Raw genomic sequence first — 22,778 nt, 5'->3', positions numbered from 1 at the left:
TTATTTATTTTTATGAAAAGAAAAAATTAAAACCTTCATATCCTCGCTTTTTTATAATTATTTTTGTGTGTTGCTTACTTATCTTTTGATCAGTGAAAAGATTTGGGCTCTTTTTTTTTCTTTTTTAAAAATATATTTTCCCTTTCTCTTTTTTCAAATTTTCTTTTAATTTCAAAAGAGAAAACAATATTCTTAAGATGCGTCCTTTTAATCTGTACGTTTAGTGAATAAACATTTTCTGATTTGAAATTGAAACGTGAAACTACTGACAAACAAAGCCTCCTTATGGAAATGCGTATACATCTAATAAAGTTTATTCCTAGCTTTTACCTACAATGCAAAAAGTTAATATTAGCTATATAAGGGGAAATTTTAAAAGAAATTCTGCTCAGAATGAAACAACTATAGAATTAAAGTTGTAATTTAGGGATTTACCTTCTTGATTGTTAAAAAATTTTTTTTTTTTATGCCATGGTCATAAAACCGTTAGCAATAGACAATTAAAAAAAAAAAAAAAATGGAGAATGAAATGGCTCTACTTTAGAAGATGATTTTTGTGTGTGTGTAAAAGCTACATGTAATATAATTTAATAAAAAAAAAAAATGCTATTTGACTGATTTAAAGGCCACTTTTCAAGATGACCGTCTTGTTGACATGGTTACAAATGCCTTATGGTTAAATGCTTACATTTTTTTTTTTTTTTTGCAGGAACTTTATTTCGAAATTGACCAGATTTAGGATAAAAAATCGAAATTGCACAGATTTAGGATAAAATTGATCGTTGATCTTAAATTGTATTTCTAGTTTGCAAGTAAAATTCTAACTCATTTTAAAGCCATTTTACGTACCTCCACAAAACAAATGAAAAATGTTTATTTATATTAACTGCAAAATCCGTATTTGGATTCTTTAAACTACTTTTCTCATCTTTTAGTGTCATTTTTACAATGTTTCAGGCGATGTAACCTCCAACCATTTTCAGATGTATCTTGTCAAACTCGGGGAAAATCTGCATAGAATTTAGAACGGAATCTTTTATTTAATCATAGGGGTAGCATGCTCTCGTTCCGTCAACCATAACTGGATAGAAATCCTGAGTAATTAGCAATTGTATTTTCAGTCGCCCACATCGAGGATTGAACCTTGGAAGAATGTCATTTTCACTTCTGAATTTTGCGAACCCTTGACACAGTGGTTAGAGTACTTAAAAAAATTCAGTTGTAAAGGTGACCTTCTTCTGGAGGTTGAAGTTTCAATCCTCGGTGTGGAAGACTGAAGAATACAATTGCTAATTGCTTAGGGTTTCTATCCAGTCATGATTGACAGAACTAGAGCATGCTACCCCCATGAATTAAATAAACGGTTCCATTCTGGATTTCGACAAGATAGACTCAAGAAGGTTGGAGGTTACATCGACTGAAATGTGGTGCAAATGACACTCAAGATGAGAACGTTGGTTAGTTGTTTTTGTCTTACGGCATATCAACCCCTTTTCAGGTTATTTAATGCCGAATCCAAAGATTTTGAAGAAAATTTTTTTTAATAGAATATATTTGTTGTTTTCAAGTCGGTTTCTATTCAACCCATAGTTGGGATCCTAACAGGTACTACCACTCTGGGTCAGAGTGGACCTGGGAGCAATGGCAATTAAAGGGTGGCTCCTCACTCCCCAAAGCCCGCAAGCTGGGGCCTCACCACTGGATATAGTTTAAGGTCATATCCAGGACCTCAAGATGAGAACGGTAGTTAAAAAAAAAAAAAAAAAAATTTTTTAAATAACATGAATAATCAGCCCTCTTTAAAAAAAAAAAAAAAAAAAAAAAAAATCAGTAATAATAATGTAATAACTGCAAAATGTTATTTTGTCATAATGTTTTTATTATTTAAAAATGTTAGTGATCAGTGGTGCCTTTTACCCTCTTTAAAAGATGGATTTGATTCTGTACGTTTTGTTTTTTAAATTTAGAATCGCATCCTGTGAAATGCTTGTGTGTTTTAATCCAATAGTAATTCTCCAGGTCACAAGGTTTTTAGAGTCTAATTCTATAATCGTATCATTAGATTAACATTCTTCCTTGATGGAATAACGGAATGCTCTTGCCTTCACTACATTCTATTTATATATATTCTTTTTTTCTATGGCGTCGAATGGTTCAGGGTCGCCTGATGAAGTCTCATTGACTGAAACAGATGACTGTTTGTAGCGACCATATGTAACTGTTTACCCTCGAATAAATAATAATAATAATAATTATATATATATATATATATATATATATATATATATATATATATATATATATAATTTTCTTAGTGTAATCATTCTCTTGTTACTAATATTGCTACTGGTACTGCTTCTACTACCACTACTACAATTTACCAAGCTTTCCCTCTTGGTTGGGCTTCCAGGATTCTTTTCTTTTTATATTTTTATTTAAAAAAAAAATCTTAATAATTCAACCCTCCGCCCACCTCTGTCTTATGCAAACAAGAATAGAAAAGGAGAGCGGGAGGGGGGGGGGGTACAGGAAAATCTTTCTGTCCTCATCACTTCTTGCAAAGTCTGTCTTTTTGCCAAGATAATCTTTTTTTTTTTCCTACTTACAAAATACCTGAGGTAAATAAATAGATGTAAGGAATTTTTGCCCACAAGTGTTTTTCTTTTTCTCTTAGTGTATGTGTTGTTGAAGCGCCCTCCTCCCTCATTACAAACACCCACTTCCACACACAGTACACAGTCTCTGATATCAGCAGCAGCCGCCGCATCCCTTTTTTTTTTTTTTTTTTTTTTTCTTCATTTTGATCCTGTCATCCTCTTTGGACCAAAAAATGTATTAGAAGTGTTGAAATTTTCGGTTAAAAAAAAAAAAAATGGACTTTTCTGGAATATTTATATTACCACCTTATTGAAGACCAGAAAATAGCAAAGGTATTTTTTTTTTTTCAAGAAACTTTGTACAACTATTCATCAATACGAAGAGCAACTCAAAGGTGAGCACTCTTACTCTTACGCGCCTCCCTCTTGCAAAACAAAGTGTGTGTGTGTGTGTGTGTGTGTGTGTGTGTGTGTGATATCCTAATGAATGGCTTGACGATGATACTTACGGGCTGTAAAGGCAGGCATATAAAAAATATATCTGCCTTACTTAAAAAATGCTAGTTTTAGTTTTGGTGTCTTTAAACCCCCACCACTCTTTTTGCTGATGAGGAGACTTTGTTTTATAAAATCAAATGATAAAATTATTGTCCAAGACGTATTGTCTGTCTCAATAAAAAACATCGTTTCCGAAACGACCGTACAATTTATTGATTTTGTTTGTTCTTCCTTTTGAAACCGATTTTTAATTATAAATTATCAATCATTTTACTCAATATTAAAATAGCTCTAGGATATCTATGCCTATCGAGCTTATTATATATCTACATTACAACGAGCACTGTTTTCTTTTAATTATATTAATGCGTTTGCTAATACATTAAAATAAACTCTGCTCTTTAGACTGTTGTTCTAATCCTCTTATATATATATATATATATATATATATATATATATATATATATATATATACTTTTTATTTGTTTTACAAAAGCATTTATATGTTGCTAGACATTCACGAACACTCATGAATCTATAGTGACATAAAACGGTACTTGTACAGTTTAATCAAGACGTTAAAAAATGAAAATATTGAAAAAATGTTATATTGTACGTATTCGTTTTGAAATGAAGATCTCCGGAAAAAAAATTAACTTAATTTGATCAAGTAGTTTTTTATTTTTTTACAGCGGAAAAACACGTTTTTTATGACAGCACGTTGAAGGTAGACATCTTGGAATTTTTTGAACACGTCACGGGGAGATAACTCAATTTAAAGCGCTGACACTTTCTCCCCATCTTTAATACTAGCTTTTCTTCCTAAAAATCGAACCTTTTGCTCGGTATCTTAACAAATTGTTTTTTCATTGTAAAAAAAGAAAAAAAGAAAAAGACTACTTGATGAAATTAAGTGAATTTTTTTTTTTCTGAGAACTTCATTCCATAACGGATACGTACAATATAACCTTTTTTTTTTTTTTTCTTCGATATTTTCATTTTTCAATGTCTTGATTAAACTGTACAAGTACCTGTAAAACAAATAAAAGGTATATCATCTTGCCCAACTTCGGTATTGAGCACTCTTGTATGAACCTCGTTAAAAGTTCATTGGTTATTTCACCTCTGGAAAATATTAATCTGGAATAATAATATATTTAGAGTAATGGGTTTTAAATGTTTTCTTTCCTCATCCTTTTTTATATTCTATACGTAATGCTTGTTTTTTTCATGTTTTCTAGTTACGTTCAGTAAACAATATCCTAAAAAAAATATATGAAAAATCAATACACATAATTACGAGCGGGCAAGTTCTGTTTTCCTCATGCTTCCAGGTACTGTATGTCTTTTGGCATCAGAAGTAAAAAAAAAAAAAAAAATAATAATAATAATAATAAAAAAAAACTCCTGCGAAAATTGAAAACTCGTAACTCTGACTCCTTACCTGTTCCATAATATGTTTTACCCAAAAACTAAACATACAAAAACAAAAGAAAAATGTCCATGTATTTTATTTCCTCGACCCTCTAAACATAATGAGCAGGTGTGTGTTCTCTGTGCAAAACAAATATGGTAAATTTAAATTGTCATTCCTTCACTCTAATGTTTATATTCATAGAAGTGAGAATGCGTGTGTGAGGACACTTCTCAACCTATATACTCAAAGAATGTTCGATCTACAGGCTTGAAATTTGGTATATAGAGTATTCAGACACGTGGAAAGCTTTTTAATCTGTTTTCATCTGGAGAAAAGGGCTATTAAGGATTCAAAATTGAAAAATTTGGTACATCAGGATCCTCAAATTTTTATTTGGTTGTCAGTTGTTTCATGACTATGCATGCATGAATCGTTGACATTATGTTGAAAATAAGTAGGTTTGAAAACACTTGTCAAGCTGGCTTAATGGTTATCGCGATTGATTCACTGTTTTTAGGTTTTGGTTTCGATCTTAGATCGAGTATTTTTTTTTTTTTTTTACTTACAAGAAGTGAACTGTTAAAAAAAAAAAAACAAGACTCCGATGCACATGTCTCAGTTTCTGTTTTTTTGTTTTTGTTTTGTTTTTTAACTTAAGGAATTTAACATTACGTTTAATACCAGGTAATGCCAGGTACATCTAGTCAACCATAAATTTGTTTTCTTTATTTTAAACATAAATTGACAATTTATATTATTTGAATAATTCTCATTTTGATTGTTATAAACACGTTTCAATCAATGTAACCTTTGACCATCTTCAGGTAAATCTTTTCAAAATTGAGAACCAGAATGGAATCGTAATGAGGGTGGATGGGGATGTTAAATCACTTATTCTGTCAGCCATGACCAGGTAGAAATATTTATTTATTTGGCTGAACGATTAAAAAGCATCCATTAACAATCAGTTACAAATAAGTCTTCTAGAAGCTTAATGTTTGATCCTTCTTGGTCCCTTGACAAAGCAGGGATTCTTTCCATTTCTCCATTTGTTTCTTAGCACTTTTCTCAATAACCATGCCTTGAATTTTTTTTTTTTTTTGCACAAACATTAGTCATGGTGAAAGTAAACTTTTGCCAAAACGGATTTTCTGGGATAACTCTGGTTGCCCCCCTAGGCACCATTATAGGAGTAAAATTGCCCCCAAATTTAGTTAATTTGCTCGCACTTTTCTCAATAACCACACCTTGGATTTAAAAAAAAATTTACACAAACATTAGTCATGGCGAAAGTAAATTTTACACTTGTGGAGGGAGACCCCGCATGCTCGGCTTGTTAAAGGTCATAATAATGAAGAATAACATAAAATTAACATTTTTTAATCAATCATGGGTGATGAAATGAGAACAATCTACTCCTATGGATTAATTCTTGATTTCGAAAAGCTCCACATGATGAAGGTCAGCGGTTATATTGATTGAAACATTGTAAATATATTAACTAAGATGAGAATAAAAAGAGTAAATAATATATCTAATATTTACGGCTATCTTGTCAGTTTCAAAGTCAGACCCAAATAGCATTTAAGCTGACAAATCCAACTTTACTTCTGAGTAGCCAATTTTTATTTTTTATTGTTGTAGCATGTTATAACGTACTTCACCACAATTTATTCAAAAAATTATTTAGTCTAGATGGTTGCTAATATGAAATATTTTTAAATAATTACTTTGAAAAATCAGCAATGAAGATAATTTATTTTAAATTGAAGAATATAATAGACGTTGTCTACCTTTTATTGCATGTGCAAACAAATAAAAATTAAAAACTAAAACATTGCATCTTGGGCAACATTGGGTGCATAAAACTAGTAACAATAAAAAAGAAAAAGGACAACTGTCCAAAACTGAATGTCAGACCCAAATAGCATTTAAGCTGACAAATCTATCTTTGCTTTGGACAAGCTAATTTTCATTTGTTGTGCAATGTTATTACCAATATGTATAATAATGTAGTTTGTTACAGTTTACTTTGAAAATTACTTAGTCCAGCCTATATCACAAATTTTTAAATAATCACCTAAAAATAAAAATCAACAAGGAGATAAATATTTTATCTTAAAGAATATAATAGTTGTCTACCTTTTTGAAAATTAAAATTTTTATTTCTATTCCTCTTTATAAGTTTAAAAATGTGCCAACATTAAAATGACTTTACTGTATTCTGGGCAACACCAGATAAATGTAGCTAGTGTAATCTATTTGTGCTCATTCATATTTTAAAGTTCCTTTCATACTAACTGCCCTACTCTTTTCTCAGCAATTCTAACCTCAAAATAAAAATAGAAGGCCCCTCCATAAACCCACATTATTTCTGGTGCTCCTTAATATATACAACAGTTATTTTTACTTCTTACAAAATGTCTTAAGAATGCAGTATCTTATCCCTTAGGCAATTTAGTTTTTCATAAATTCTATTGAAAAAATTGTATTAAAAGTTCACAATAAATTTACCAACTACAGTTTTGATGAAATACTAGTTTAATTGTAAATTAAATACTAGTTTAACTAAATAAGATTAAGCAACAAAATTTCAGATTAAAATTTTATTATTGAATTGTTATCAGTGAATAGGATCAATTTTCTGCGTAAGTTTAATGAAAAATGGTCCCGCTCGTTAACTTTTTGACCAATCGTTAGTCAAGAAATTCTGCTTACAAATACCTTTTCCAATTTAATAGGGATGGGATGGAGAGGTGGGTATATTAAATTTGCACAGCAAACTGAACATGCTACTAAAGATTGAACTGATTTTTTCCATCTCTGTATTTAATGCTCAATCAATATGGTAATGCAAACCTATTTTCCTCAAAGTTATAACAATTTTATAGTGCAGTGAAAAGAGGAAATATCAGCAGTTGAAAGATGATTTTTATGTTAAACTTGCATTACAGACTGAACTCCAACCTAAAACTTGAACAAGTTGATATTAAAGAGTGAATGTTTCCATTTTTTATGTTTTCAATACTCCCTACTAAAACTGATAATTTCGCCGAACCCAAAATATTAAATTAAGTATTAATTTAGAATAAATGTTGCCCAAGTACACACACATCTATTATATAAATCTCACCTGTCTGTTTAAATGTATGTATGTATGTATGTATGTATGTATGTGTGCTTAAAACCTTCGACAGATGCAACAAATTTTCATGAGATCAGTATCGTTTTGAAGCTCAACCCATCGGACGACAAATATAAAAAAATTGGCTAAAATCATTAATTCCTTCACCCTCAACTGGTCACTTTTCTACGTGGAGGGGTCGCTTTTTTAGCCGATATTTTTTAAAATCATCCCCTCGTTTTGATTGACTAGCCTTAATTTAAACCTTTGTCACTTTTGGTTTGGCGATGGATGCAACGGCAAAGACTTCACTTTTTTTTTGCTCAACACACGCCTCCAAACATCCGGGCAACACTGGGCACTCACTCTAGTATATAATAAACACTAGGTGTGTATAATTTCATTATACACCTTTTTATTGGAATCCTGTGTTTCATCTTCATCGTCTTTGATCAAATCGTAGAATAGTATCTTCTGTTTGGATAGAGGCTTTTATTCATGTGAAAAACTTATTCAAAATCTGATAACATTTATAGAACTCAGAGAGATGATGATAGTTATACACTTGACTAAGAGAGATAGATATTTTATTCCCATTGTGCTGGACCATTGTGTCACTCGCCTACATTTTTCATCCACTCGATTTGAAATCTTATAGAAACATGAGGCCACAGTGATGCACTTTAAAGGAAATGACGTCAGATCTTTAATTTTTGCTTATTCACAGAGATCACCTTTCTAACCCTGCAGGTATCAATCATTCCTAGTTTATTACTTCCAATCAGTTCGCCCTTTTCTAGCCTTTATTATCTAACAATTTTTATCATGCTGCATTTGTGTTAACGTTGTTTGTATCAGTAACACCATTAACTAAATTGTTAATTAAACCCACAGGGCTGGAAATAATCCTATAAAACAAAGATTTTTAAAATGCTTGAAGTTTTAAATATATTAATTTTTTTTAAGTATTCAATAATTTTTTATACAAATGTTTCTTTGATAAAATTGTTTTGTATGTGTGATTTTGTAATCTGCAATCGATGAATTCTATTTATATAATAGATGGGATCCTAACATGTACTCCCTAAATTAGGGTGTAATCACTGGATGAAGTTTTACATCATAGTCAGAACGGTTGATAATACAGAGACCTTGAGTAGCTGATAGGGTTGGGAAATATAGTAAGTAGAAAAAAGGACTTTGAAAGATGAATTTTGTTGTGGGATAGGGATCAAATACCTTGCCCCAAATTGTCTGAGGCAGTTTATAGTCTTACCCAGGACATATTCTATATAATTCATAGATAGGGGTTGACAAGTACTACCACTTTGTTAGGAGTAATCTATATATATATAAAAGTAAAAATGTATGTATGTGTGTTCACTTTTTCTGTATGTCTACAAAAGGCTTTTTTGGCCGTCCTCAGTTAGGTCGCTCCTTCTTAAAACTTTTTATATGCTGTCTAAATAATAATATCTACGACTAAGGAACTCAGGTCGCAGTTATCTTTAATTTACCCGACGTTTACAAGCTATTTTCGAGATATTTTTTGATCGCCGCGTAGCGGGGAAAACAGAAACTGGCTTCCAGCGCAAAACTAGGTCAAACATCACGCAACTTGATGTTCTCGCACCTGCTAATTGCTGTTTATAAACGTCAACTTAACACACTTATCAATTCATCTGTTCCCGTCGTCGAGATGGTTAGGGCGCAGGTTTTTTTTTCCATTTCCTTTCCACCTCTGCGTCAAAGGTTCAGGGTTCAAGCCTACCTTTCTACTAAAACTTTTTTTTTTTTTCTTTTACACCTCCAAACACCCGGCCAACGTTTTTTTTTTTTTTTTTTTAACAGGGTTGTTTTGATCTACCCCCACCCCACCTCCATCCACCAACACACACCTCCAAACACCTGGACAATGGCGGATACCCCCGTTAGTCTGTTATAAATCTCAATCGTTGGTTTGTGTGAATGTATGTATGTATGTATGTATGTATGTATGTCTGCCAAAAACTTTCGACAGACACGACAGATCCTAACGAGATCGGTATTGTTTTGAAGCTCAATATCTCGGATGACAAATATCGAAAAATTGGCCAAAAACATTCATTCCTTAACCCTCAACTGGGCAGTTTTCTACAAGGAGGGGGTCAGTTTTTGTGTTGCCATTTTCGCAAATCATCATATCGGTTGGTTGACTATACTTAATTTCAACATTTTGAACTTCTGGTTGGAGAATAGACATCGGCTAAGACGTCACGTTTTTTTAAGCTTTTTTTTTTTTCTCCTTGACGTTACATGTTCAAGCCTGCCTGCCTACTAACACTTTTTTTTCTTAACACCTCTGCCTACTGTTGTTTTGACCTCCCTCCGCTACTACCACTTTTTTTTGCCCCCCCCCCCCAACTTAGCTACACTTCAATTTAGATGTTAGTGGTAACTCCACATGAGTCTCTCTATTGGATGCACTTTAAGGTCACAGTCAGTGCGGTTTTCTTTGGGGTGATTAAAAGAACTATCAAAAATGGAATATAAGTATTAAACCTTTAGCCATAGAGACCTCCTTCCCAACATACATACCCCATTCATAAAAATCATTCGATATTGTGATAGTTCTTCCAAATTGACTTAAAAAATATTCACCATTCTTTTAAAACATGGTTCACTAATGTGTTGTTGAAGAATGCTGTAGGGATTCTTGCCACACTCTCCTATTCGTTGGGCCATTATTTAGATGTCATGAGAATGATACACTTATGGCTGTTATTTCAACCTAGCCTCTTCCCTGCCCAGTGATTACTTGTGTTGTACCCTACTTCGATGTCCCGTAGCTTAGAAAAACATTTTGCAATAGTAGCTCTTTGTTGAAAAACTTTGTAGGGAGTCTTTCCCTTTTAAAGAATCATGTTCTTGCAAACGTTCTTCGCGGATAAACAGATTCTTGTTTATTTGTTCATATATTTATCGGCTGTGTGAAATTTGTAATTTTGTACAAGAACAGATATTCTTAAGATAAGACCAGTCAGTCTGTTTAACAATGAAAATTTGATTTCAAACATATGCGTGACAGACGAACAAACTGAATCTAAAAATGCTATTTCAAACGCATGCGTGACCGACTGAATCTAAAAATGCTATTTCAAACGCATGCGTGACCGCCTGAATCTAAAAATGCTATTTCAAACGCATGCGTGAACGACTGAATCTAAAAATGCTATTTCAAACGCATGCGTGACTGACTGAATCTAAAAATGCTATTTCAAATGCATGCGTGACCGACTGAATCTAAAAATGCTATTTCAAACGCATGCGTGACAGACTGAATCTAAACATGCTATTTCAAACGCATACGTGACCGACTGAATCTAAAAATGCTATTTCAAACGCATGCGTGACTGACTGAATCTAAAAATGCTATTTCAAACGCATGCGTGACCGACTGAATCTAAAAATGCTATTTCAAACGCATGCGTGACTGACTGAATCTAAAAATGCTATTTCAAACGCATGCGTGACAGACTGCATCTAAAAATTCTATTTCAAACGTATGCGTGACAGACTGAATCTAAAAATGCTATTTCAACACATGCATTACAGACTGCATCTAAAAATTCTAATTCAAACTTGTGTCAGCCTGACGGGCAAAGCCTCTTCTAAAGATATAAGAGTGCACCTAAAACCAATTATGAAAATAATTAGAATCTTTTTATTAAATTGGCAACTGATAATGCACTTCTGGTTTGGTCAGAAGATTGCAAAGAATTTCCAACTTAGCTACACTTCATGAACTGGGAGAATGATGAATGGCTGGCATATCCTGATTATTTTTAATGCTTTTAAGCAGAAATTTTTCATTCAATGTAGCTTATTCCTTTTTTATTTTTCTATTTTATTATTTATGAAAAAGTGCATATCCAGTTTCAAGGAATATAAAAAAACTAGACTTTTTAACCCATTAAGAACAGACAAATGTTATAGCCGGTTGACTTAGAATGAGTGCTTTATGCCAAACTTCTAGAGTAAATATGGTATTGTGGTGATTAATCCCTATTAACCCCTAACTGTGCATAAAAAGAACACCATAATACTTAGTTCGCTGCACCTTATCATAACAAAGGTACATACAAAATTTCAACCAGATCAGCCAGGTAGTTTCTGAGAAAAATTGTAATGGACAGACTAATAGAAATATAATAAAGAAAAGTTCCAAATTTCGAAACTGGATGCTTTCAACAACTCTTATTGCATAGTTTTTAAAAGCTGAGGTTAGAAAAATGCTTACTGCTTTAAAGAATGGAAACTTTATTTTAAAAAAACAAAACAAAAACGAAACTACAATTTTGGTTCCTGCAATAAATGCCAAGTCTATTATTGGATAAGCGATGAGTCAATAAAATAATGTGAGAGTATATTACGGCATAATCACGTTAATACACCGGTTCCCATTAGTTAAGCAGCATTGAGCCGTGTCAGTACTAAGATAGGTGACCATTTGGGATTCCAGGTGCTGTATATGCTCTCCGCTTATCTCTGCAATGTTTTCAGTCGCATAGCACTTCTCCTTGCCTCTGGACTCAAGCTGTGCTGATTCAGGAGAGGTGTGGTTGAGGATTGTGCAATCCTTGCCTCATAATTATATGCACAGCTACCTTTACAGAGGGTAACTATTGTCTTTTGAGGCATCATTGAGTATTTCAAAAATATCAAGTCATCCAGGAAGTTCTGGCAGTGGATGCTTCAAATCACTTTTTGCATCCCGATAGACTTTTTTCCCCTTCTTTTTAGGACATCAAGCATGAAACTAAGTCATAAAATATTAAAAACAAGAATGGATATTTTCTGATGTGTCCGTTTCAAAATGCAACGTAGATGATATTTCTAACTTGAGGATGACACACCGTTGAAAATACTATTTCTGTCTTAACATGACCAGTGGACTGAGCTCTATGGACGTATCTACAATCTATTTCTATTAGTGATGGGACGTTTCCGATATTACCAATTCCGATTCTTTTAAAATTAGCTGTAAAGTTTTTTTTTTTTTTTTATATATATATTCAGGTTGATGTAAAACCTATGTAATATATGCATGTATTTTTGCAAACGTAAAAATACACTTCAGAGGTGATTATATAGATTTTTAGTTTATTGAAGATGTAAAAGTAGTGTTGAGATGATTAATCGGAATCGGAAAAATCAGATTTGGAGTTATCGGAATCAGAAAAATTGATGCCTATTTTCCGAGGCCAAATCGATTCTTTTGTCTTTTTTACTTGATTTTGTTCAAACCAAAATCTTCCATTGCTGGTAATAATGATAAAATAATAAATATTTATTGATTTTAAAATACCAATAAAGTTAAAATTGATAGATCATCCTCCACAAGTGTATTTTAACGTTTAGGAAAATATCTGCATATTTAATTTGTGTTTTTACGAAAATCGGGGAAAATAATAACTTCTATAGTTAAATATTTAGAGATTTATAAAGAATCGGAATCGGGAATTTAGCACGGAATCGGTAATTGTATCGGAATCAGGGGAAAAGTATTGGAATGGTCCCATCACTACTTAAAATCAATAAATATTTAACTTTTTTTTTTGTTATTTTAGTAGCACCCTCAACTGAAAATTAAGTTTTAAAGTAAAACAAGCCAAACGATAAGCAATTTTAAAAAAATCTATTTTGGTATTGGAAAATTGGACAAAACTTTTTCCAATACCGATTCCAATACTCCCCAAAAGTTCTGATTTTTCCCATTCCAAATCCAATTAATCATCCCAACACTAATTTCTATAGTCTTGTTTGAATGACTCTGATTCCCAGATCTCTGTTCGTTTAGATTGTTTTGAAAGGCAAATGTTAACGAGATTAATTCTGTGGTTCCTTGTAATTACTATTCTAATTTCTAATCGCTAATTAGCTGCATTTAATTAAATCATAAAACACCTCTTTTGCACTTAGTGTCTGTGTAATCAGAAAAGCATTTAATTTCTTTATTTTATATGTTTGAAGTGTGCATAATGTATAAAACAAAAATAAAAAAGTCATTTTAAGACTTTCTCTTCTTAATGAAGACGAATTATGGCAAATTTTTTTATTTATTGTTTGTTTATTCTTTTGTTAACTGTTATTACCATGACTACTGCACAAACAAAATGATAATAAACATGTCTAGAGGTTTATGTAAAAGTATGTTGAAACCGTTCTCTACTGGGAAATAAAATAAACTTTCTTCCTCTGTCTGCCTAGTGTCAGACAGAACATAACAAGAACAGACCTACCCATCTATTGGGAACATTATCATGGAACTGCTTCTCTGCAGATTACAATATGGTAGTCTCCAAATCCAATGCTAAATACTTGTCACAGACTGTCCAGCACATGCAAGCATGTAAACCAGTTGTTGAACTGAAGATAATGAGATCCTTGTAAGAAATCAAATTGTATTATCATTTTCTTTTTTCAATCCTCTCATAATATTCATCATTCAACTGACACTCCATCCAGCTAATTAAGCCTCATGTTGCATATTCCTGCTCTATATACGACTAGCTTGAGTACCCAGCGTTGCCTGGATGTTCGGAGATGTGTGTTGAGCAAAAAAAAAAAAAAAAAAAAGTGGTAGTAGGCAGGCAAGTTCGAACCCGTACCGTGAAGAAGGAAAAGAATGTGAAAAAAAACAAAAACATGTCTTTGCTATTGCACCCATCGGCAAACCGAAAATGACGTAGGTTTAAATTAAGGCTAGTAAATCGAAAAGAGGGGATTACTTTTGAAAATATCGGCGAAAAAAGCAACCCCTCCTTGTAGAAAAGTACCCAGTTAAGGGTGAAGAAATTAATGTTTTTACCCAATTTTTCGATATTTGTTGTCCAAAGGATTGAGCTTCAAAACGATACCGATCTTGTGAAAATCCGTTGCCTCTGTCGAAAGATTTAGGCAGACATACATTCATACACTTAAACAAACAGGTGAGATTTATATTATAGACTAGCGGGGGTGCCTGGGTGTTTTGGAGGTGTAAAAGAAAAAAGTTTTGGTAGGAAGGTAGGCTCGAACCCTAAGTCTTGACTTGAAGGGAAAAAAAGACTGGTATCTTACCTGTTGGCCATGAAGGGAGAGGAATGAAAAGCGTTTTAATTTAACTACTCAAAACTTAAGTGACAGGTGCGTGAATTTAATGAGGTTAAACATCATGCCATATGGAGAAACTTAACTTTGGCTGCAAGCCAGTGTCTGAGTTTCCCCCAAGATGTTGGGGAAAACCTCCCCATAAGTAGGGGAGTGTTAAAATGAATAGCAAGTGTCTGATATGACGGATTTTGGTCACATTGATAAAACCTCATTGCTTTTTGGATGTCCCGAGCACGAGTGCCATGCAGGTTCATTTTGCTACGGGTTCAGTTTCGCTTATATACGGAAAAGCCAAATAAACACACAGAGACTAAAAAATACAGTGAAAATAGCATGTAAAATTCACCCAAATAAAAGATGCACGCCACCCCCTTTCGTAAATCATATATATTATAATCTAGGTACTATATAAAATGTTCTAAGAAAGAGTAACCGCCCGGAGCCCCCCCCCCCCCCCACACACACACACGCACACACTCAAAAAGCCTTTGCCGGACATACACAAAAAATGCACACAAACACACACACACACACACACATTTTAGCTTTTATATTATAGATGGTGTGTGTATAACTGTATCAACAAAAGCGTCTATCATGATCAATGTGTGTGGAAAGCATCCATCTTGTGCAATGTGTGTGTGTGGGTATGCAACACCTACAATAAAACAGTTTGTTAGCATCAGTCTGTGTAGCACAGAGGCAAAAAACATACCTCTCTCAGTTATGTTATCGTCTTTTCTTATTATTCAAGTCCATCTCCCTCCGAAGAAAACCAAACAACAGTAGGCTGTATATTTGATATAGCTTTGTTCTTGATTTCATATCAGAGCTGCAAGGTATTAGTTCTAATAACGTAATGCTAAGGTCATGTTTCTCCCGGCTTCCAAAATGCGGAGACAACATCTTTTATGCTACATTGTCCGACTTTTCCAGTCTGACTCCCAACTTTAAACTAAAACTGTACGTGTCTCTTCTAAACTATCTCATTATGTCATTAACTAACATAACATTAAGATTATTTGATGCCATCACTAAAAGCATCTCCATTGTTTATGTTCTTCTGACATTCTTATTTGTTTTAACATTCCTACCTTAACATTCCTGATACATGTTACATAAATATTTTTCTGGCGATCTTGGCAATAGATTTGATGATCAGAAGTGAAGGTCAGTCCCAGAAGCTTGTCAAAATATCGTGTTTCTTCAAGACGAGAGCCATTCATTTCAGTTGAGGCCAAATGGAAGTCAGAACGTTGATGATGGAAAGAGAGAAACTTGGTTTTAGATGCATTAAAATTAACCAGCCACCTTTTGCCCCATTGCACCACATTCTCAAGATCAGAAGAGATAGGATTAGAAAGATCTTGTTCATTGTTGGCCTTTGAAGTGTTGTTATAGATTGTGGTGTCGTCTGCATAAATGTCTACAAATGATCTAAGAGTGTGATTTGGAAGATTTTTGTCTTTTTCCCTGCAACCTCTCTCCCACAGGAGACATTGTGAGCCTGTCTTTGTTTTATCGTTACTTCCATGGCAAATGCTCATCTGAGCTCCAATCTCTGGTTCCCCCCTCGCCAATCTTTCACAAGGAGCACCTATCTAGCTGAAACCACTGTCAAAAATATTCCCCACTCTTTATCTGTGCCAAAACCAAAACGTAGATTCCATGAACAAAGCTTCTTTCTTAGACATGCACGCCTGTGGAACTCTGTTCCGTCTGCCTGTTTCCCACCTCACTACAACCTGGATGTCTTCAAAGTCCAGCATAAACAAATTCCTGATGAACCGCCCCCTTAAGTAAAACACTTTATCAGATCTCAACACTAACGTACTGTAAACGCAATAACCCTTATCCCGAGTGACTTCCGGGCCTTGATAAGTCGTGACCACCTTGTAAAAAAATTTTTTTTAATTTGATAAAGGGAGAAGAATTGCTGTTTTCTAGATCGGCTGTTTTCAGTGGGTGATATGTGAATATTTTCAATCCTTTCATAGTATTCATCATCATTCAACTGCCGATCTACCTACACCGTATACTTGAGTGTTTTTTTTTTTATTAACCTTAACAAACAGTGATATATTAGATTATTAGATTAAAAAAAAAAAATCAGATTAATAAACATAAAACATAGATAAATTTACACAAGATCTTTCTACATGTTTTACGCCCGGGCAATACCGGGTTTATGGTTTATGTGTTAGTTCAATATAGTCCCAAATTCCAACTACTTTTAGGATAATTATCCGAGCAGCTCAAAATCCATATTGATTTTAATGATTGAAGAGGTGAACACAGTCTGACCAAATGATAACTGACAATAATATTAATAGCACCATCAATTGTCGATTCTTATTTAATAATCGACTTCTGTTCAATTGAAATACTGAAGCACTTGTAAGCAAGATTTTTTAAATTATGGGAATTCTAAAATCATATTTCTATTCTTGGAATGCGAGTGTCATTTGCATTCAGACAGTAACTCTTGCTTTCCTTATTTATTCCTTTAGTCCTCACATTCCATGAGCAATGTTTCTGACAAAGGCAAGATAATTGTTGTTTTCTAGGGTAGAATCTATCTGTATAATATCCTTGGTTTGTTTTTGATCATGAAGTCTTTTTTTATAGCTTGTTATATCGAATGACTTAAGGTCAAACTTATTGCAATCGGTCGCAAGTTTGACACGTCTGTGCTAATAGATTTGGATACAGACCAGGGTTCAAACCTTGATCAAGTTGTGCCAAAGACTCGAAAAATAGTATGAAATATCTCCTTGATTAACACTCGGCCTTAATAGCTGAGGATCAAAGATAAGTGGAGTAATCCTAGGAAAAGAATGGTGCTCTATCCTACGTTTGTGTACTAGTGAATGAAAAAGAAATCATCAGGTGGCCATTGGCTACAAGCTACCACTTAGATTTAAGATGTATAGTAATGCCCAATGAAATCTTTTTGAATGACGGTTGTGCTTTAGGGTTTAAAGATAATATTTAAAAAGAAATAAACTTTGTCTTACCATGATTCTCCAAAATATATGGTTTCTTAATTGAACTGTGATTTTTTTTTTCCTTTTTAAATTTAACTAGTTATTTTAACTCTATTAATTAGTTATGTCTGTACTTGTAATTTATTTTGCATTATTATTTTGAAACTATCCCATTTTATTTTTTCTGTACAGTAGAACCCCCGGGATATTGCATTAAAAATTAGTAACAAAATACAGTACAGTATAAAATAAACATGTATATAATCAATTAACATTATAAATAACACAGTAAGGCAGGGCAAATACCGTTATCAGGGGCTGGAAAAACCTCATATTCCACATCATAACCTGAAAAAAAAAAAAAAAAAACATCCTAGGGCCACCGTATCCCGAGGTTCTACTGTCTTTTAAATTTGTTTCAATAAAAGGGAAGTAAGTCTGTAATGGACTAAAGCAGAGTTATCTTTCCCTTTTATTTTATTTTTTTTTAATAAAAATGACAACTATATGAATTACTAACTGGATAGATTATTTTCTGGAAGAATTTAACTCTAATTACGTTTTATTTTTCATCACAGCAAAATAAAACGGCTATTCAGAATAAAATAATGATTTTGTCAGACAGAAGCTCCCAATAATAAACCAAGAAATAGACATACTTTATAGAATATTAGTAATGCCTCCAATTTTTTTTTTATTCCTCTCGAATGAATCAGAGGGAATTGCAAATTGCATTGTTATGATGACTAAACTTATATATTCGTAACCTGAAAGTTTCATCTCTCTGTTGCAGATATTGACGGCATGAGACTAAGAAAGCAACCTTTGTTATGGACGTGTGTCAAAAGCAGAGATGTGTCATTGAATTCCTCTATGCCAAAAAATAAATAAAAATAAAAATTGAACCAATCAGCATCCACCAGCGCCTGTTGAATATTTATAAAGCTGATGCAGTTAATGTTAGCACGGTTAGGAGACGTATTCGTTAATTTCAGACTGGTAACAGAGATGCAAGTGGCACAGTGCGTTCTAAACTTTCACGACCAGGGCATCAAAAGAGGCCGGCAAAAGTGCATTGAGAATGGTGATGACTATGTAGAAAAATAAATTCTGGAGCACAAAATGTCACTTGTTTTAATAGTACTCTTCCTGTCTTCGCAGCTCTTCACTATTTTAGTTATTGAGTTAAAAAATAGGAGGCCTTACTTTTGGAAAGACCTGTTAGAAATAAATACATTCGTTCAATATAATTCGCAAAGTAAAATAAAATTATAAAATAAAATAACGTAACAATTTGTCGCTTATGTTAATTTTTATAATTAAAGGGACGTTTTTTATTGGTTAAAATTAAAAGCTGTCGTTTGTGCTTGTAATTAAGACTTTTTTTTTTTCTAAAGTCAATATATCTAAAATATCCTTTCAACAAACAAGAAAAACCCAACAAAACTCTTTCTAAAGGAAAGATAGTACTTTAAAAAGCCGTTGCTATTTACTAACGTTTTGGAAACTTAACTTATTTTGAAGAAAAAACAAACTTATCTTTCGAAAGAAAAGATAAGAGAAAACCAAAGCTAAGTGTTTATTTAATTGTACTTTATATGAGTATATATATATATATATATATATATATATATATAATATTCCAAATTATGTTTATATAATTGAGAATTCGGTAATCGTTCATATACCACTAAATTTTAAGTCAGTATGAGGTGACTTAATTTGTAACCTCCAAAATTACCAATTTTTGTAATCGAGCATCATATACTGTTTTCGCAAAATCAAGACAACAAAGGTTGGATTGATAGCAACCAATAGTGTATTTTCATTGTTCATTACGAATGTTTCACAATTATTCGGACAATTTCAAACCTTATATCGTTTGAAAATATTCACAAGAACGGCCTCTCTTCAGACGTTGAGAAAAACACTTTTTTAATGAACAATATGGAATCCAATTCCCTTTTAAGGAAAACTATGTGATAAAAAATTTACCTACATTTCTTCCTTCAGAGGTTTTCCCGTTTTCCATATATATATATATATATATATATATATATATATATATTTAATGTATGTATAATTGCTTAAAAAATGTGCTATAATTTGACTTGGCTAAGAGTTCCTTTTCTTATGAAGGTGTTCAAAAAAAGTAAGTGCTAAAATGTAAGCTATTCTTGTTTAAAATAATTTTACTAACAGACCTTCGTGGATAGAAGAAAAAGAATAGATTTTATTATTTTATCAATTTAAATCAAGACAACATTTTTTTTTTTTACTTGATTATAATAAAACCAAAACTTAATTTGGAGCATTGCAGTAAATTGGAACCTCCCTTTCATTTTTCAGAAACCTATTCAAATCATCACGTCTGCATTCGAAAGTTTCACTTCATTAAAATGCCATCAGCATCACTATATAAACCAACACATAGATAATATGCACAAGAATGATGGCATTTAGAAAGCTTCTCATAAACAATATTAACATTTTTTAACAAATCCTCCAGAATCAAAAGCTCTAAGATTTTAGATATCATTTATATCCCAATAAAAATAACCTCTCCTTAACGAAATGTGTTACAATTTAGGTTTTCACACTGTTAAATGTTTATAATAAACCATAAAACTGCAGACTCTGTGACTATTAATTTTATGATCATGCCTGTGATGTTAAAATACAAACTTTTTTTTTATATACAAGGTACCTTCAATAAGTTTCCAGACATTTTTCGTATGGGCACTTTTATTGATACTACACGCATGAAACTTTAGTCCCCTTTGAAGTAATCTCCTTTGGCTGCAATGCACTTGTTGTACCGCTCCAACTTCTAGAAGGCCCCATGGGAGTCCTCTTGTGTGAGCGTGCCAATGATCTTTGTCACAGCGTCTTTCATCTCGTCAATTGTCTCATAATGACAGCCTCTAAAGTTTTCCTTGAGCTTAGGGAATAACCAAAAGTTGCAGGGAGCAATGTTTGGACTATAGGGAGAGCAAGGAACTTTCTTGATGCCTATCTTGGTTAAATAGTCTGTGATAAGGATGGAGTTGTGGATTGGTGCATTGAGACAAACTTTGTGAAAATCTTCCTCATCTTTAATTCCTCACAAATAATTGTGTGTACAGTTTCCACACTGACATCAAACTGTGCACTTGTTATCTCTATAAACACACAACGGTCCTTATCCATGAAATTCTGGTGTTCTGACTTCCTTACTCCTCCCGCACCTCTCATCATCCCTCACAGACTCCCTGCCTTTTTTGAATTTCTTATGCCACTCAAAAACTGATACTTGATTCGTGTAAGATGATCCAAAAGCAGTCTGAAACATTCCATATGTTTCTGTGGTATTTTTTTTCCAAGTTTAAAACAGAATTTTATTGCATATCGTTCTTGTAAAATGTCCTCATGTTCAGATTGCATTTTTGAAATTCACCAGCTGTAACAATCAGGCTTTAGTAGGATGTATTCCAATTCCTGCTGCAGCTGTTCATTAGAACCTGCAATTATAAAAATTGGCCGGTAATTTTATAAGATGTATAACAAATAACAAACTGAATTGTCAAGAGTCTACAACAATTTTAAATGTCTGTACAAAAAGTCTGCAAACTTAAGACACTTAATTAACTTCTTGATGAGCCGTTCCATATAAGTTATCAAATTTAACAAATTTTCATTACTAATGATTATTATATTGTCCAATTTCTACTGTACACTCTTTAACCCTTATCCTTGAGTGGCCTCTTGGCCTTGATAATGTGGTGATGCCTATGAAAAAAAAAAAGAAAAATTCCAATGTGAACAAGTTCTAATTGAATCGTCCCCCTAAGTAATCCAATTTACAAAATTCCCACTGTTTACTATGCTAAAATCACAATGACTAATGTATACCTATTAACCCTTATCCTTGAGTGGCCTCTGGGCCTTGATAAGTGGTGACACCCATGTAAAAAAAAAAAAAGAAAAAAAAGACACCTTGTACTTTACATATATATGATCAGACATACTTTCACAATTCCTCAACGATGATCAAAAGTTTGAGAAATAAAGGAAAAAAAATAAAAAAGCAAAAAAAAAAACTGCATGAAATTTGGAATATATACTGTCATAAGAAAGGCAAATCTTTTGTCAAAATTGCAAAAAAAATTAAAATGACCCTTTTTGAGATAATTCGAGTAAAAGCTCATGATCAAGGTCAACTTTTTAAAATTTTAACCTTGAAAAAAGATATCCCCAGATTAAATTGTAGATCTATCCAAGTACTTTAGAATGATATATGAATGAACTTTGTAGGCCCATAAATAACAGATATCGTCTTTTAAAGTTGGTCACCTCTCTATAAAAATTCACATTTTCGTAAAAAGGTCAAGGTCATATCTCAGAAACCTCTTGACCTTGAGATGTGTAACAGATGCCATTCAATTCCTTTCATGGAGATCTGTAAGTGTAGCAAATTTGAAAAAAAATCCGTGTCAGACATGTTTAACCCCTTGTCGATTTGACATAGAATGAGCTATATATATAATTTCTATAGATATATATAGATAGAGCATCCTACCGGATGCCAAACATTCACCTGCTAATTCGGATATTCCAACCGAGAAATCTTTTTAAGATTCTGATGATCCATTTAAGTGCAATTATTTGAATATCTCTTGCACTTAGTTCACTGGGTATATTTGGAAGGTAGTTTTTCTTTAATTCTTTTTCATGAGTCCAGTTGCTCTTAGAATAACTGGAATGACAGAGATCTAATGTTCTAGTGTGTGTGTGTGTGTGTTCACACACATATATATATTAGTGCAAAAATAATATCGTTTTTTGACGTTCAACTTCATGTAAAAACGACATTATTTTTGCACCAACCTAATATATATATATATATATATATATATATATATATATATATATAAGAAAATATGACAATGCAAGTTACAAATGTACTAATTATTATAAATAGTTACAAAAATAAATATACTAATTAGGAATGCTTTAAGCTATTTATTTAAAAAGAAAAAAAA

General features: G+C 32.7%; 1 protein-coding gene across 8 annotated transcripts in view; it reads left to right on the top strand.

Moving 5' to 3' along the window:
- Positions 1-22,778, top strand: part of LOC145255000 (uncharacterized) — a 471,291-nt gene that overhangs the window by 102,535 nt on the left and 345,978 nt on the right. The window contains exon 1 of one of the 8 annotated variants that reach the window (XM_080113919.1): positions 2,869-2,992. The exons of 6 other annotated variants lie outside the window; for them this stretch is intronic. The gene's annotated coding sequence lies outside the window, so the exon portion shown is untranslated. Of the gene's footprint in view, positions 1-2,868; positions 2,993-22,778 lie in introns of those variants that run through there. One more of the 8 variants, XM_080113934.1, reaches the window with a different exon arrangement.

Source organism: Euprymna scolopes, chromosome 3 (genome assembly GCF_053919585.1).
Source record: "Euprymna scolopes isolate OS-2025 chromosome 3, ASM5391958v1, whole genome shotgun sequence".
Lineage (NCBI taxonomy): Eukaryota > Metazoa > Mollusca > Cephalopoda > Sepiida > Sepiolidae > Euprymna > Euprymna scolopes.
This window is presented reverse-complemented; position numbering and strand designations above follow the sequence as displayed.